Source organism: Ictidomys tridecemlineatus, chromosome 6 (assembly GCF_052094955.1).
Source record: "Ictidomys tridecemlineatus isolate mIctTri1 chromosome 6, mIctTri1.hap1, whole genome shotgun sequence".
In the NCBI taxonomy this organism is placed as follows: Eukaryota; Metazoa; Chordata; class Mammalia; order Rodentia; family Sciuridae; genus Ictidomys; species Ictidomys tridecemlineatus.
This window is the reverse complement of record NC_135482.1, coordinates 10,229,530-10,241,927: the sequence shown is the minus strand read 5'-3', so window position 1 is coordinate 10,241,927 and position 12,398 is coordinate 10,229,530.

The window sequence follows — 12,398 nt, the reverse complement described above, 5'->3', positions numbered from 1 at the left end:
ATTTACCGCCTCTTGAAAGAGTCCCGTGAATATACTGATGCCTATTTCCTTTTCTGGTCTTTGCTTAATTTGAAATGCTTTTTTCTCTCTACATTTAGTAGAACCCCCCCTCATCATCTCCGGACAGCATTGCTTCCTTCTCTCTGCTGCTTTGTTGATAATTCTTTGTAACACATTGCGGCATCTGTCTCTTTCACCAGATTCTGTTCTTCCCGAGATTAGGGATTTGTGACTGTAACTGACTTGCATATGGCCAGTGCCAATCTGGTCAAGTTACAACCCCTTGTTAGGTGCAGGACAGGCTGAATAAGTTGTCTGCAGGGCATGCCAAACAAAGTTAGCTGCAGGATGACCTGGCCACTCAAACCCTCTGTCTGGTTCTTTATCACCTGTTTGCTTCAAGCCCAAACCCCCAAGCCCCATTCAAGACTGAACACTCAACTCGCCACTCAAGGCTGAACACTTAAGCCTCCTTGTGCCAACAGGGCAGCTTGCAGACCCAGATACCCCATTAGATTTGGGCTATAAAAACTCCTTCCTGCCAGGCCCCTCGCTCTCCTGCTTTTGCTCTCTCTGTCTCTCTCTTATGCTCTCTCTCTTTCTCTCTCTTGCTTTTGCTCTCTCCCTCTCCTTCTCTCCTCTTTCCTTTCCTCCCCCCTCTTTCTCCTCTTTTGTACTGCTACAATAAAGCTCTCTTGGTCACTCTGAATGTTGTGGTCACTTTCCTTTCACCCCTGAGGGCTTTGTTTTCCATTATGTGACAGGAGGGTGGGCTTAACTCACAGAGGATATTCAATAGATGCTTACTAAACTGAGTGTCTTTGGTTTATAGTCAGAGAAGTTATGTGACTTGTCCAAGTTGAGAAGCAAGTCAGTTGGCAAGACCTATTGTCTACGTTTATTTCAACCTATACGTCAAGTGTCATCACCTAGTTCCAGAGTTTGCTGAAATGTCTCTCCTGCCCCTGCATTTGCAGTTGTTGCTCACTGTGGCTGGAATGCTTTTTTTATTTTTTAAAAAATTGTCCTAATTAGTTATACATGACAGTAAAATGCATTTTGACATTTTTTTTCTACTCTCCATTTGAGAGACTGCCACTAGATAACAGATGAGGTATCCTACCTGGCAGCACTTTCCTGGGTTGCCTCGAGGGGGGGTAGGTGTCCTCTGTTTCCTCAGTCACCACTGTCAACCCTCTATACTGCCATTGTCTGCTTACTGCTCACCCTCACTCTGCTGTCAGCCCGCAGTCCGCCTCTCTCTCACCATTGCTTACTTTGGGGCTTTATCACACTCTGGGAGGGCTCAGGGATTATTTGTTCCCATGAACAGAGATCAGTGACCCAAATCAAACCTGACTCTGAAGCCCGTTTTCCCAGAACATTACATGGCTCCATTGTCTCCTTCCAATATTCCCGTCATTGTTTTGTCATCTTCCAGCTCATCTTGGCTCCATCGTGCTATGACTTGTCCTCTGTCCAATTGGCAGGCTCAGGGCACTGCCAGGGCTCTTCTTCCGGGGTGGGAAGGGAATCCCTGGAACAGGTCCACTTGCCTTGGCCACCGGCTGCCATGTCAGCCTTCCACTTTAAAAAAGTCCTTGTCCACTGCAGGTAGAGACTAGGTCAGGTCTGGGCAGTCATGGCCTGTCCACCCTGTCTGACCTTAGCCTTGGCCCTCACCCAGGCTGAGAGCCATGGTGGGGCTCCCAGCTCCCCTGCTCCTCCTGAGGTCAGCCTCCCTCGCTGCAGCTGTTCCTGATCATGTCGGATGCCATCTGGCAGGGGTGCTCCTACCCTGCCCATTTTCATATCTGCTTTTCTGTTTCTCCAGCACTTTCTGTTCCATAGCCACTTATCAAACCTATTCAGCACTTTCACAGCGGTTTCTAGAGAGTCAAATTCCTTGCTTAACATTCTGAATTCCAAAGCAGTGAAGCCCCACGCTGTTTACCCGAGTTCTGTACTCCTTTTCCTCGGTTGGCCTCAGGCTTCTCATCTGAGAAACAGGAAGGATAGTGCCTCCCTCCAGAGGGGTGGTGAGGCTGTGGGGAGGGCAGAGTACAGGGGCAGGCATGTTGTCAGTGCCACTTGGTGGAGTCCCCTCTCCTCCTCCAGGGAGACAGTGGAGAAGGCTGTGCCCTCAGTGGCCTTCCAGGGTTCCTCAGCTACATGGTAGCTTCTCTGTCAGGCCAGAGCTGACCTGGCCTGGGTGTGGTTGTCACCAGGCAGACTCAGGGCGCAGGTCTGAAGCAACCAGAGGGAGCTGGGGCTGGAGCCTGGAATAAGCTTATTGTGTGTCGGATTGTGAGTTGGGAACCGTCAGTGGGTCTGTGAGATCAGTTTAGTGGGTGGTGATCCGCTGACCTTAGCCTCTGCCCTCACCCAGGCCGAGAGCTATGGTGGGGATGGGAATCTCTGAGTGTGCAGTGATTTAAGTCCTGCTTGGTGAAACACTGGTTGCTTTTATGTCTGTGTGTCCGTATGACCCAGGTTGTGATGTAAATTGCTCTTACTATGGGTAAGATTTGAAAGCTCCTGATACATTGAAGAGTCACCAAACCACCAAGCACCACTCTAGGCTCACTACAGGTATGAGCTCACTGAACCCTAACCTGGGTTAGAACAGCTTCGGGGGAGGAGCTGAGGCACATGCAGGTCCAGTAGCTTGTCCAGGTCACCCAGAGTAGATGGCATAATCTTAAAGGTGCTATACTGCTTCTAGAAGGATGGTCTTGGCTCTAGACTGCTGCCTGGCCTCCCAGCACCCCCAAACCAGCCAGCCACTGTAGCCACAGGAGGACAGTTTGAGGCTCAAACCCAGGAGAGTGCTGGCTGGCAGCAGCCATCAGCAGAGGCACCACACGATGGCAGTGTGGTCCCCAGCCTCCTGTGGGTCAGTGACAGCTCAGTCAGCCTGGGTGGGGGAGGCAACCTGAGAGAAAACGCAGAGAAGGGGACAGTCCATTCCTAAAGTGTCCCCAGAGGATCCCTGTTTTCAGTTTTTGATGGTAATTTTGTGATATTTTTGTGCTGCTGCAGAACAATTAGCATGTGTTTAAGTTTCACAATCCAAGGAACTGGTTTCACATTTGGTTGTGATTCCTGTTCTATCACGTTTCCAGATATTGCACAACTCCCCCCCCCCCAATGCCATGGCTGTGATGGAGGGGGGCAGGCTGCCGCGCTCCTTGCCCACCCCCAGTGGACCCCTGCAGGCTGGGACTAATTCGGGGTCCTGCCCTCTGTGGCACAAGGCTCTCACGTGGTCCTGCCGGGTCAGGAAGGGTGGCTCAGGTTCACTGAACTCTAACGTGCATTTACTCCAGTGCGGGGTCCTCCAGGCTGCTTCTCAGGTACTGATTCAAGACCTAGGCTTGGAAGCAGGGCTTCAGGCATGTTGGAACTCAGGTCGCTGAACACGTGGTCTTTGGAGATGGCCCTGCATGGAAATCCTGGCTCGGCCACTTACTAGCAGCTTGTTGTAACCTGTCTAAGGCTGAGTTTCCTGGTGTGTGTGGGGGGCTGGCCCTGTGCGCCTCATGACCTGTTTACAGATGAGCGCACTGACCGAGAGGTCCAGCGGCCCACCCAGGCCATGTGGCCAGTTGGAGACAGATGAGGCTCACATCCAGATCTTCTCACCACCCGGCCTGTGTTTTGCTGGCTGATCTGCAAGGATGCTGTGGGGCTAGGTCTGGGGATATTTACTGTTTATATTTGATATTTTTGCTCAAAGGCCACTGGCAGAAGCATCAATGAAGTACAGGGAATAAAAGTGACTTTTAGCTTCCAGAGATTTTACTCCCTTATTGTAAAATTGAGGCTAATGCCAATGTCCTGGGGCTACTGTGAAGGACTAAGGGGGATGATGCCCATAAAGAGCTCGAGTAAGGGCCCCAAGAGGCCAATGATATGGTTTATTGGGTGCACTGTGCATGGTCAGATGCTCTCTGTCGCACGGTGCTGGGTGGTGTGTTCCATGAGGATCAGCTAGGGCCAGGGAGTTGGTCCAGGTGAGATCTGGCCTTCTGAGATCTGTACTGATTTTTCTGTCTGGCTGTCTATCAGTTGTTGAGAGAGGGATGCTAAAATCTGCTGTGATTGTGCGTTTATCTATTTCTCCTTTAAGTCTGTCAACTTCTGCTTCCTGTTATTAGTTCCTACACATTTAGTAATATTATGTCTTCCTGATGTGTCAGTCCTTTCACCATCACAAAATATTGCTGTTTTCTCCAGCAAATACTCTGTCTTATGTGACATTTATTTATGTATTTATTTAGGTACTGGGGATTAAACCCAGGGGTACTTTACTGCTGAACTCCATCCCTAGTCCTTTTTAAAATATTTTATTTTGAGACAAGAGTATTGCAAAGTTGTTTAGAGCCTCACTAATTTGCCGAGGCTGGCCTTGAACTGGGGATCTTCTGCCTCAGCCCCCAAGTCACCGAGACTGAGGCGTGTGCCACAGGCCCAGCTGTACCTGATCTCTGCAGAGCCTCTCCAGCTCCTGTGACTGCTGCCTGGCTGGTGTGTCTTCCTCAGTCCTGTGCCGTGAGCCTGTCTGTGTCTTTACCTATAACGTTCTTCTCTTCACATACATCTACTCTTGCCTTTTCACACATTGGGACAATCTGTCTCTTGTTTATTTACGATTTTATTTTATTTCTTGCCATTGCAGGGGATCAACCCAGGGCCTGGTGGGTGCTCGGCCAGTGCCCCGCCCCCAGCCCTGCCCCCAGCCCTGCCCCCAGCTCACTCTGTTCCTTTCACTTGCAGTGTGTCATTCACGCATGACACATCTGGAGCTAGTCTACTATGGTATTATTTGTTTTCTGTTTGTCTCCTGTGCTTTTTGTTCTTTCTTTCCAAATTTATTTTTTTCTTAACTTTTTATAGTTATACATGGACACAATATCTTTTATTTTATTTATTTATTTTTATATGGTGCTGAGGCTCAAACCCAGTGCCTCACGCATGAGAGGCAAATGCTCTGCCACTGAGCCAGAACCCCAGCCCTCTCCAAATTTCTTTTAGGTTAATTGAATATTTTTTAGAATTCATATTTATCTATTGGAATTTTTAGCTGTACCTTTTTGCTTTTTTTTTTTAAAAAATTTAAAGTTGTAGGTGGACATAATGCCTTTATTTGTTTTTATATGGTGCTGAGGATTAAACCCAGTGCCTCATGCACGCTAGGCAAGTGCTCTACCACTGAGCCACGACCCCAGCCCCTGCCCCCCCCTTTTGATTTTTTTTTTTAGTGGTTACTCTAGGGACTGCAGTGTATATCCTTAAACCAGGTATGGTGGTGCAAACCTGAAATCCCAGTGATTTAGGAGGCTGAGGCAGGAGGATTGTAAGTTCAAGGTTAGCCTGGGCAACTTGAGAGACCCTATCTCCAAATTAAAAAAAAAAAAAAAAAAGGTGTATCAGAAAAAATCCTGAACTTTCCGTAGTCCATAGAGTTAACACGGTACACATGGACGTGTCTGGGTCTCGGGTCTCTGCGGGAGGAGGGAGGGAGACGGTTGGGGAGGGGTCTTCCTTGGTCTGTGGCCTCCCCTCAGGTTTCCATGTGGGCGTTTTGCTTGAGCTCACTGAGATTCTTGAATCTAAGTTTGTTTTTTAACCAAACGTGGGAAGCCTTAAGACATGATTTCCTTGAGAAACAGTTTTCTGTTGTGTCACATTCACGCTCAGGGTCCTCTGGGGAACTGGGCTGCACGAAATAACCACCCAAGAGGCAGAGACACCTTTTTCTTTGGGTTCTGGGACGGCCCCTCTGACCTTAGGGTCCGTGGGAAGAGAGAGAGCCCACACACGCTGAACCCTTTTATTGGGGAGAAGCCATTCAAATGAGGCAAGGGGTCAGGTTTTGCGGGGGGTGTTGAGTCTAGCTTTGTGATGTCTGCTGTCAGCAGGTGACTGACATCTAGGAAGGCCACACCCAAAGGCAGAGCAAGAGAAGGGGACACACAAAGGTGTTTCCATGGAACATTCTATCCCAAACAGGGCAAAAGGTTAGGATGACAAGAATAGGTGAGTGTAGCTCAACCCCAGGGTGTCCTGCTCAGAAGACTGGCCTTGCTATCCGAGGGGTCGGGGGACCAAGTCATGAGTCATGGCACTACAGGAACCAGACTACAGTGATCTTTCAGATCCTCATGGTGCATCAGGACTGGAGGACGTGGTAACTCAATGTGGCTCCCCACACTGCTTCATTACCTCTGTTCTCTCTTTATGGTCCCCCAGTGAGATACATATTAGATTTCTTAATATTGTCCTGCTGAGCTGGGCACAACCATGCACACCAGCAATCCCAGCGAGTTGGAGGCTGAGGCAGGAGGATCACAAGTTCAAAGCCAGCCTCAACAATTTAGCCCTTAGCAACTTAGCAAGACCCTGCCTCTAAATAAAAATCAATAGAAATATAAAAAGGGCTGGGGATGTGGCTCAGTGGTTAATTCCCGCTGGGTTCGATCCCTGGTAACAAGACAAAACAACCCAGTTAATATTGTCTCACAGATCACCAGGGCTTTTTGATCTCCCTCTTCTTTTATCCTGGGTTCTTTAGGTTGGATAATTCTTTTTTTTTTTTTTTTTTTAGTTTTTTGGCCCACACAACATCTTTGTTGGTATGTGGTGCTGAGGATCGAACCGGGGCCGCGCGCATGCCAGGCGAGCACGCTACTGCTTGAGCCACATCCCCAGCTCCATAGACTGGATAATTCTTATTAATTTATCTTACAATCCATTGACACTTTCTTCTGTCATCTTTAAGGTGCTGCCAAACCCCTCTAGTGAATTTTTAATTTCAGATATTGCATTTTTTTCACTTTTAGAATTTTCATTTGGTTCTTTTTTAGTTGTAGTTGGACACAATACCTTTATTTTATTTATTTTTATGTGGTGCTGAGGATCGAACCCAGCGTCTCCCACATGCTAGGTGAGCACTCTACCCCTGAGCCCCCAGCCCCTCCATTTGGTTCTTTTTATTTTTTTTAAATTTGTTTCTGGTTGTTGATGGACCTTTATTTTATTTTATATGTGGTGCTGAGAATCAAACCCAGTGCCTCACACATGCCAGGCAAGTGCTCTATCACTGAGCCACAACCCCAGCCCGAAATAGCTGTTTTTAAACCCTTGTTTGCTATACCTAGTGTCGGGGTCAATTCCATGTCAGTCTTTATCAGTCATCTTTCCTCTTGAGTATGTGTTGAGTATGAGTTGGAATTTGCTGTTTTTTTTTTTTTTCTGTGTCTAATAATCTTGGAGTGTGTCTTGGACATTGTCATTGCAGATACCCCAAAGAGTGTTGATTTTTTGTTTGTTTGTTTAGTGGACAGTGATCTTGGTTGAATGGTTCAGTTCAAATGTCTTTCTTCTTTGTGATACAGAGGGCTGAACCCTGTCTGTCTCTTCAGCCCTCACTGACTTGCTTGTGGTCTACTCCACCATCCATAGTCCAGGTGTCAGAGATTTGCATAATGTGTATAAGAACAAGTTGCGGTTCCTTTCATGTGGCTTCTTTTAGAGGAAAGAACTCTCCCCTAGGTTCTGCCAACTATTTGCCTTTAGGTAATTTTATCATTTTTCTGTCTGTCTATATATCCACCTACCTACCTACCTATCATCTATCTTATGCAGAATTGTTATTTGTGGAGAAGATTTGGTTTTCTTTTTTAATATTTTGTTTGTTAATTGTAGTTGGACACAATTCCTTTATTTTATTTTTATGTGGTGCTGAGGATCGAACCCAGGGCCTCGCCTGTGCTAGGCGAGTGCTCTACCATTGAGCCTCAGCCCCAGCCCTGAAGGTTTGGTGTGATAGAGGAGACTCCACATTATCAAAAGCAAAAGCAGCCAGGTGCTGTGACTCACATCTGTAATCCCAGCCGCTTGGGAGGCTGATGCAGGCCAGTCTCAGCAATTTAGTGAGGCCCTAAGCAACTTAATGAGATCCTGTCTCAAAATAAAAAATTCAAAAAACAGGCTGGGGATGTGGGTCAGTGGTTGAGTGCCTCTGGGTTTAATTCCTGGTACCAAATAAATAAATAAATAAATAGAAGCAGAAACAGAAGTACTTATAAATACCTGCCATTATTATGAGTGTATTTTAAGTATTTTCTGAGTAGCCTGGGAATCCAGCACATGGGGGGTACACTCATTTTTTGTGTGAGATGGTAACTCCCCGTTTCAGTGCTATAAGAAGCAGAAGTTGGGAACAAGTTTCTGGTCCTTTATTTACTTTCTGTTCCTGTACATGGACATGATCTCTGCTTCTCTACCTACTTTCCTAAAACTCACAACAGCCTTAAAGCACAAAGTTGTTTCTTTCTTGGTATTTTATTTAGAGACAGGGTCTCACTGAGTCGCTTTTTTTTTTTTTTTAAAGAGAGAGAGAGAGAATTTTAATATTTATTTTTTTTTAGTTTTCGGCAGACACAACATCTTTGTTTGTATGTGGTTCTGAGGATTGAACCCGGGCCGCATGCATGCGCGCTACTGCTTGAGCCACATCCCCAGCCCATCACTGAGTCACTTAGTGCCTTGCTTTTGCTGAGACTGGTTTTTTTTGTTTGTTTTTTTTTTTTTTTGAGAATTTTATTATTTATTTTTTAATTTTCGGTGGACACAACATCTTTGTTTGTATGTGGTGCTGAGGATCGAACCCGGGCCGCACGCATGCCAGGCGAGCGCGCTACCTTTTGAGCCACATCCCCAGCCCAAGACAGGTTTTGAACTCGCGATCCTCCTGCCTCGGCCTCCCAAGCCACTGGGGTTACAGGCATGCGTCACCGTGCCCGCTTGGTGAACTGCCTTGGTGTTTGGATAAATAGTGATTTGTCGTTGTGATGAAGTATCCTCAGGTTTCCCAACAGATCCAGGCTGAAGCCAGCCTCTCCATTGGGTGCTTGGAATGCTGGCTCCTTTTTTATTTTTTTTTTTTATATTTTGTTTCAGGGTTTGAACCCAGGGTCACTTAACCACTGAGCCACATCCCCAGTTTTTGAACAGGTTCTTGCTAAGTTGCTGAGGCTGCCTTTGAACTTGTGATCCTCCTGCCTTAGCCTCCGGAGCCGTAGGGATCACAAGCATGTCGCCATGCCTGGCTACTGTAAACTTCTTGATCTGAAAGATGATAAAGCCCTCGGATTTGAGCCGCTCTCAGTCAGGTGTTCCGTTACCGAGAGTCAGGGCATCCTCCGGGGACTTCCTGCAGTAAGTGCCGACCATGTGCCGCAGATTTGTGCATATTTAATGTTCACAACTGTGTAACCAGCAAGAGCGAGTCGCTAAGCCACTCTGTGAGAGCCTGTCTCTAAATAAAATACAAAATAGGGCTGGGGATGGGGCTCAGTGGTCGAGTGCCCCTGAGTTCAAACCCTGGTAATCCCACCCCCCCCAAAAAAAAATGTCTGAAGCAGGTGGTTCCAGGGCAGCCAGTCCAGCGTTCAGTGATGTGAGACTCCAGGTCACCCCGTCTGTGACTTGTTCCCCCCTCACCCCATGTCTCAAGATGGCTTTCGCAGGCACAAGCACCAGATTCTCCCGTAAGGTCCCCTACATGGGAGTGGATTCCCCACTGTATTCTCCTGTCTTCTCAAAATCAAGCAGGACAATTTCTCCTGAAACTTCTCTTCCTTTCCACGGATGGACCGAGTGTTTCAGCCACTTCTAAACCAACATCCGGCCAAGTGGCTCCGTTAGACTGATCAGAGTTGGCCCTCAGGCGGTGGCCCCTCTGCCTTCGGCTCCTCTGGCCCCACACACCTGAACACAGTCAGGATGCAGCTAACCAGGAAGGAATGGCTGGGCATGGCTACTGGGTGGGGGCCGCTCTTAGCTTAGCTAGAAAGGCTGCGCATTGGAGGAGGCCAGACACAAGCCACAGCTCTGCGCAGCGAGGGAGTGGTTCAGGACACGGGAGGTCAGAGAGGAGCAGCAGGGCAGACCTTCAGGGGAAGATTCTGCAGCGGAGACCCTGTCTTCCAGAGCGCAGGCTATTCCAGAAAGACTCCCCGGCCGCCTTTGCCATTTCAGCCTGCTGTGGGATGGATGTCCGCTGTCAACTTCCAAGCTATTCCTATAAAGGACGGGTCAGGGCAGGTGTGGTGGCGCATGCCTTTAATCCCAGTGAGTCAGGAGGCTGAGGCAGGAGGATTACAAGTTTGAGGCCATGCTCAGCATCTTGGCAAGACCCTGTCTCAAAATAAAAGTGCCGACCAGCTTAGTGGTAGAGGGTCCCTGGGCTCAATCCCCAGTACTGAGGAAAAAAAAATAATGTCAACAAACCTTTTCTAGAAAGATCAGGTGGTAAATGTGTTGGGCTCACCGGCTATACAGTCTCTGTTATTACTGCTCAGTCTGCTCTTATAATGCAAAAGCAAACAATGTGTGAATGACCAGCTGTGACTCTGTTCCACTGAAACTCCTGGCACAGGCAGAGGATTTGGCAGAGGTTGGCCAGCCTCTGATTTAAAAGAATGAAGCATAACATCCCCCTTCTCCTGGCTGGAATGTGGATGTGTTGGCTGGAACTGGGGCAACTACTTTGGACCACAAGGTTGTGGTAGAGCAATAACCTAGGAATTTGAGTGTGTGACACTGTGGGTCCACCCTGCCCTCTCCAGACTGCTCATGCCCAGATGTGCGGAAGACTGCTTAGATCTTGTATGAGCTGCTGTTAGCTCGGCTCTGGTAATAGTAGCCATATTAATATGTAACTATCTTATTTCACAAGACCAAAGTATCTTCAAGTACAAATTGAACCAGGTTGACAGTGGCAAACGACTGTAGTTCCAGCTACTCAGGAGGCTAAGGCAAGAGCATCACATGAGCCCAGGAGTTGGAGGCCAGCCTGGGTGACATAGTGGGAACCTGCCTCTTAAACAGAAAGAAAAGAAGGAGGAAGGAGGAAGGAAGGAAGGAAGGAAGGAAGGAAGGAAGGAAGGAAGGAAGGAAGGGAGGGAGGAGGGAAGGAAGGAATGAAGTGAGAAAGTGTAAATTGCCCCATTATTTCATGTATTATTAATAATATAATATAAAATAATATAAAGCCCGGCTGTGTAGTTATCGAGCTGCTGTTGCTCACCTCCAGGTCTCTGTTCTGTATTCTGTGCTGTGCTGACAGGGACAGGATCTATGAACCATCGGCCTTGCCTGCCCGTTCTCTGCGAGGAGCTGCTAACAGTGGCCGTTTACAGGAGCCTGGAGGGCGGGCGGCGAAGGGACCTTGTCTCGCTGTGCTTCCTGCTCTCATCCCTGTCAGGAGCCGTGGGCCCTCGCAGGCAGCGAGCCCAAAGAGCAGGTTCGTCCCAGCCCTCGGGAGGTGCCAGCCCAGCCCAGCCATGGCCCCGACCCAGGTCTGGCTCCTACCCACTCAGGACCCTCTGCAAACACTGAGGTTCTCAATAGCCCCAGTGTCGTCCCTTGGGTCCCCGGGCCCTTGGCGTCTGTCGCTGAGTCGCCTCGGCTCCCCTCTGCCTTCTCGTTCTGTAATACTTAAATAGCAAGTTTCCCTGTGTTAAGTTCAATAATTTGAAATGTATGATGGGGCTTCTGTTTTTCTTACTGAACCCTGAATAATAAAATGATAAGAAATAATTATTACGTTAGGAGACAATTTATCATTTATAATTTTAATTTTATGCTTTTTGAACAAGTTCTTTTTTGGTTTATTTAGGTACAACAATCTATATGCCTTATGCATACACAGGAAATGAAATCAAAGTGAAGTTTTTTGTTTGTTTTTGTTTCAGTACTGAGCCACATCCCAGTCCTTTTTTTATATTTAGAGACAGGGTCTTGCTGAGTTGCTTAGGGCCTTGCTAAATTGCTAAGATCCTCCTGCCTCAGCCTCCTAAGCCACTGGGATTACAGGTGTGTGCCACTGCGCTCTGCTCAAAGTTAAGCTTGATAAGATATTTGTAAATGTCACACATTGAGAATCCTACTGTTCAGAATCATTTGTTGATTCATGGATACCAGTGTCCATGTTTTTCCCCCAACAAAATAATATCCATCATGCTGTCCTTCAAGAGTGCCGGTGATGCAAGATTCTTTATTTTTTCAGCTGTAGATGGACACCTTTATTTATTAATTTTTATGTGGGGCTCAGGTTCGAACCCAGTTCTTCATACATGTGGGGCAAGCGCTCTGCCACTGAGCCACAATCCCAGCCCCTGTAATATTCTTTTAAAGGATGTTCCATTACTGGTCCCAAATGTTTTTAGGTTACTGACACCTCTTTTGAAAGTTTTGACGTTGGAGTTTTCTTCATCTCACCCAAAGTGCCAGCAGACAGTTCTTAGCAGTGACCAGGAGTCCTGTTCATTCCCACAGGACCCTTGATGGTTTGTTGATGGGGACATCATGGCTTCAGCTGACCCTGT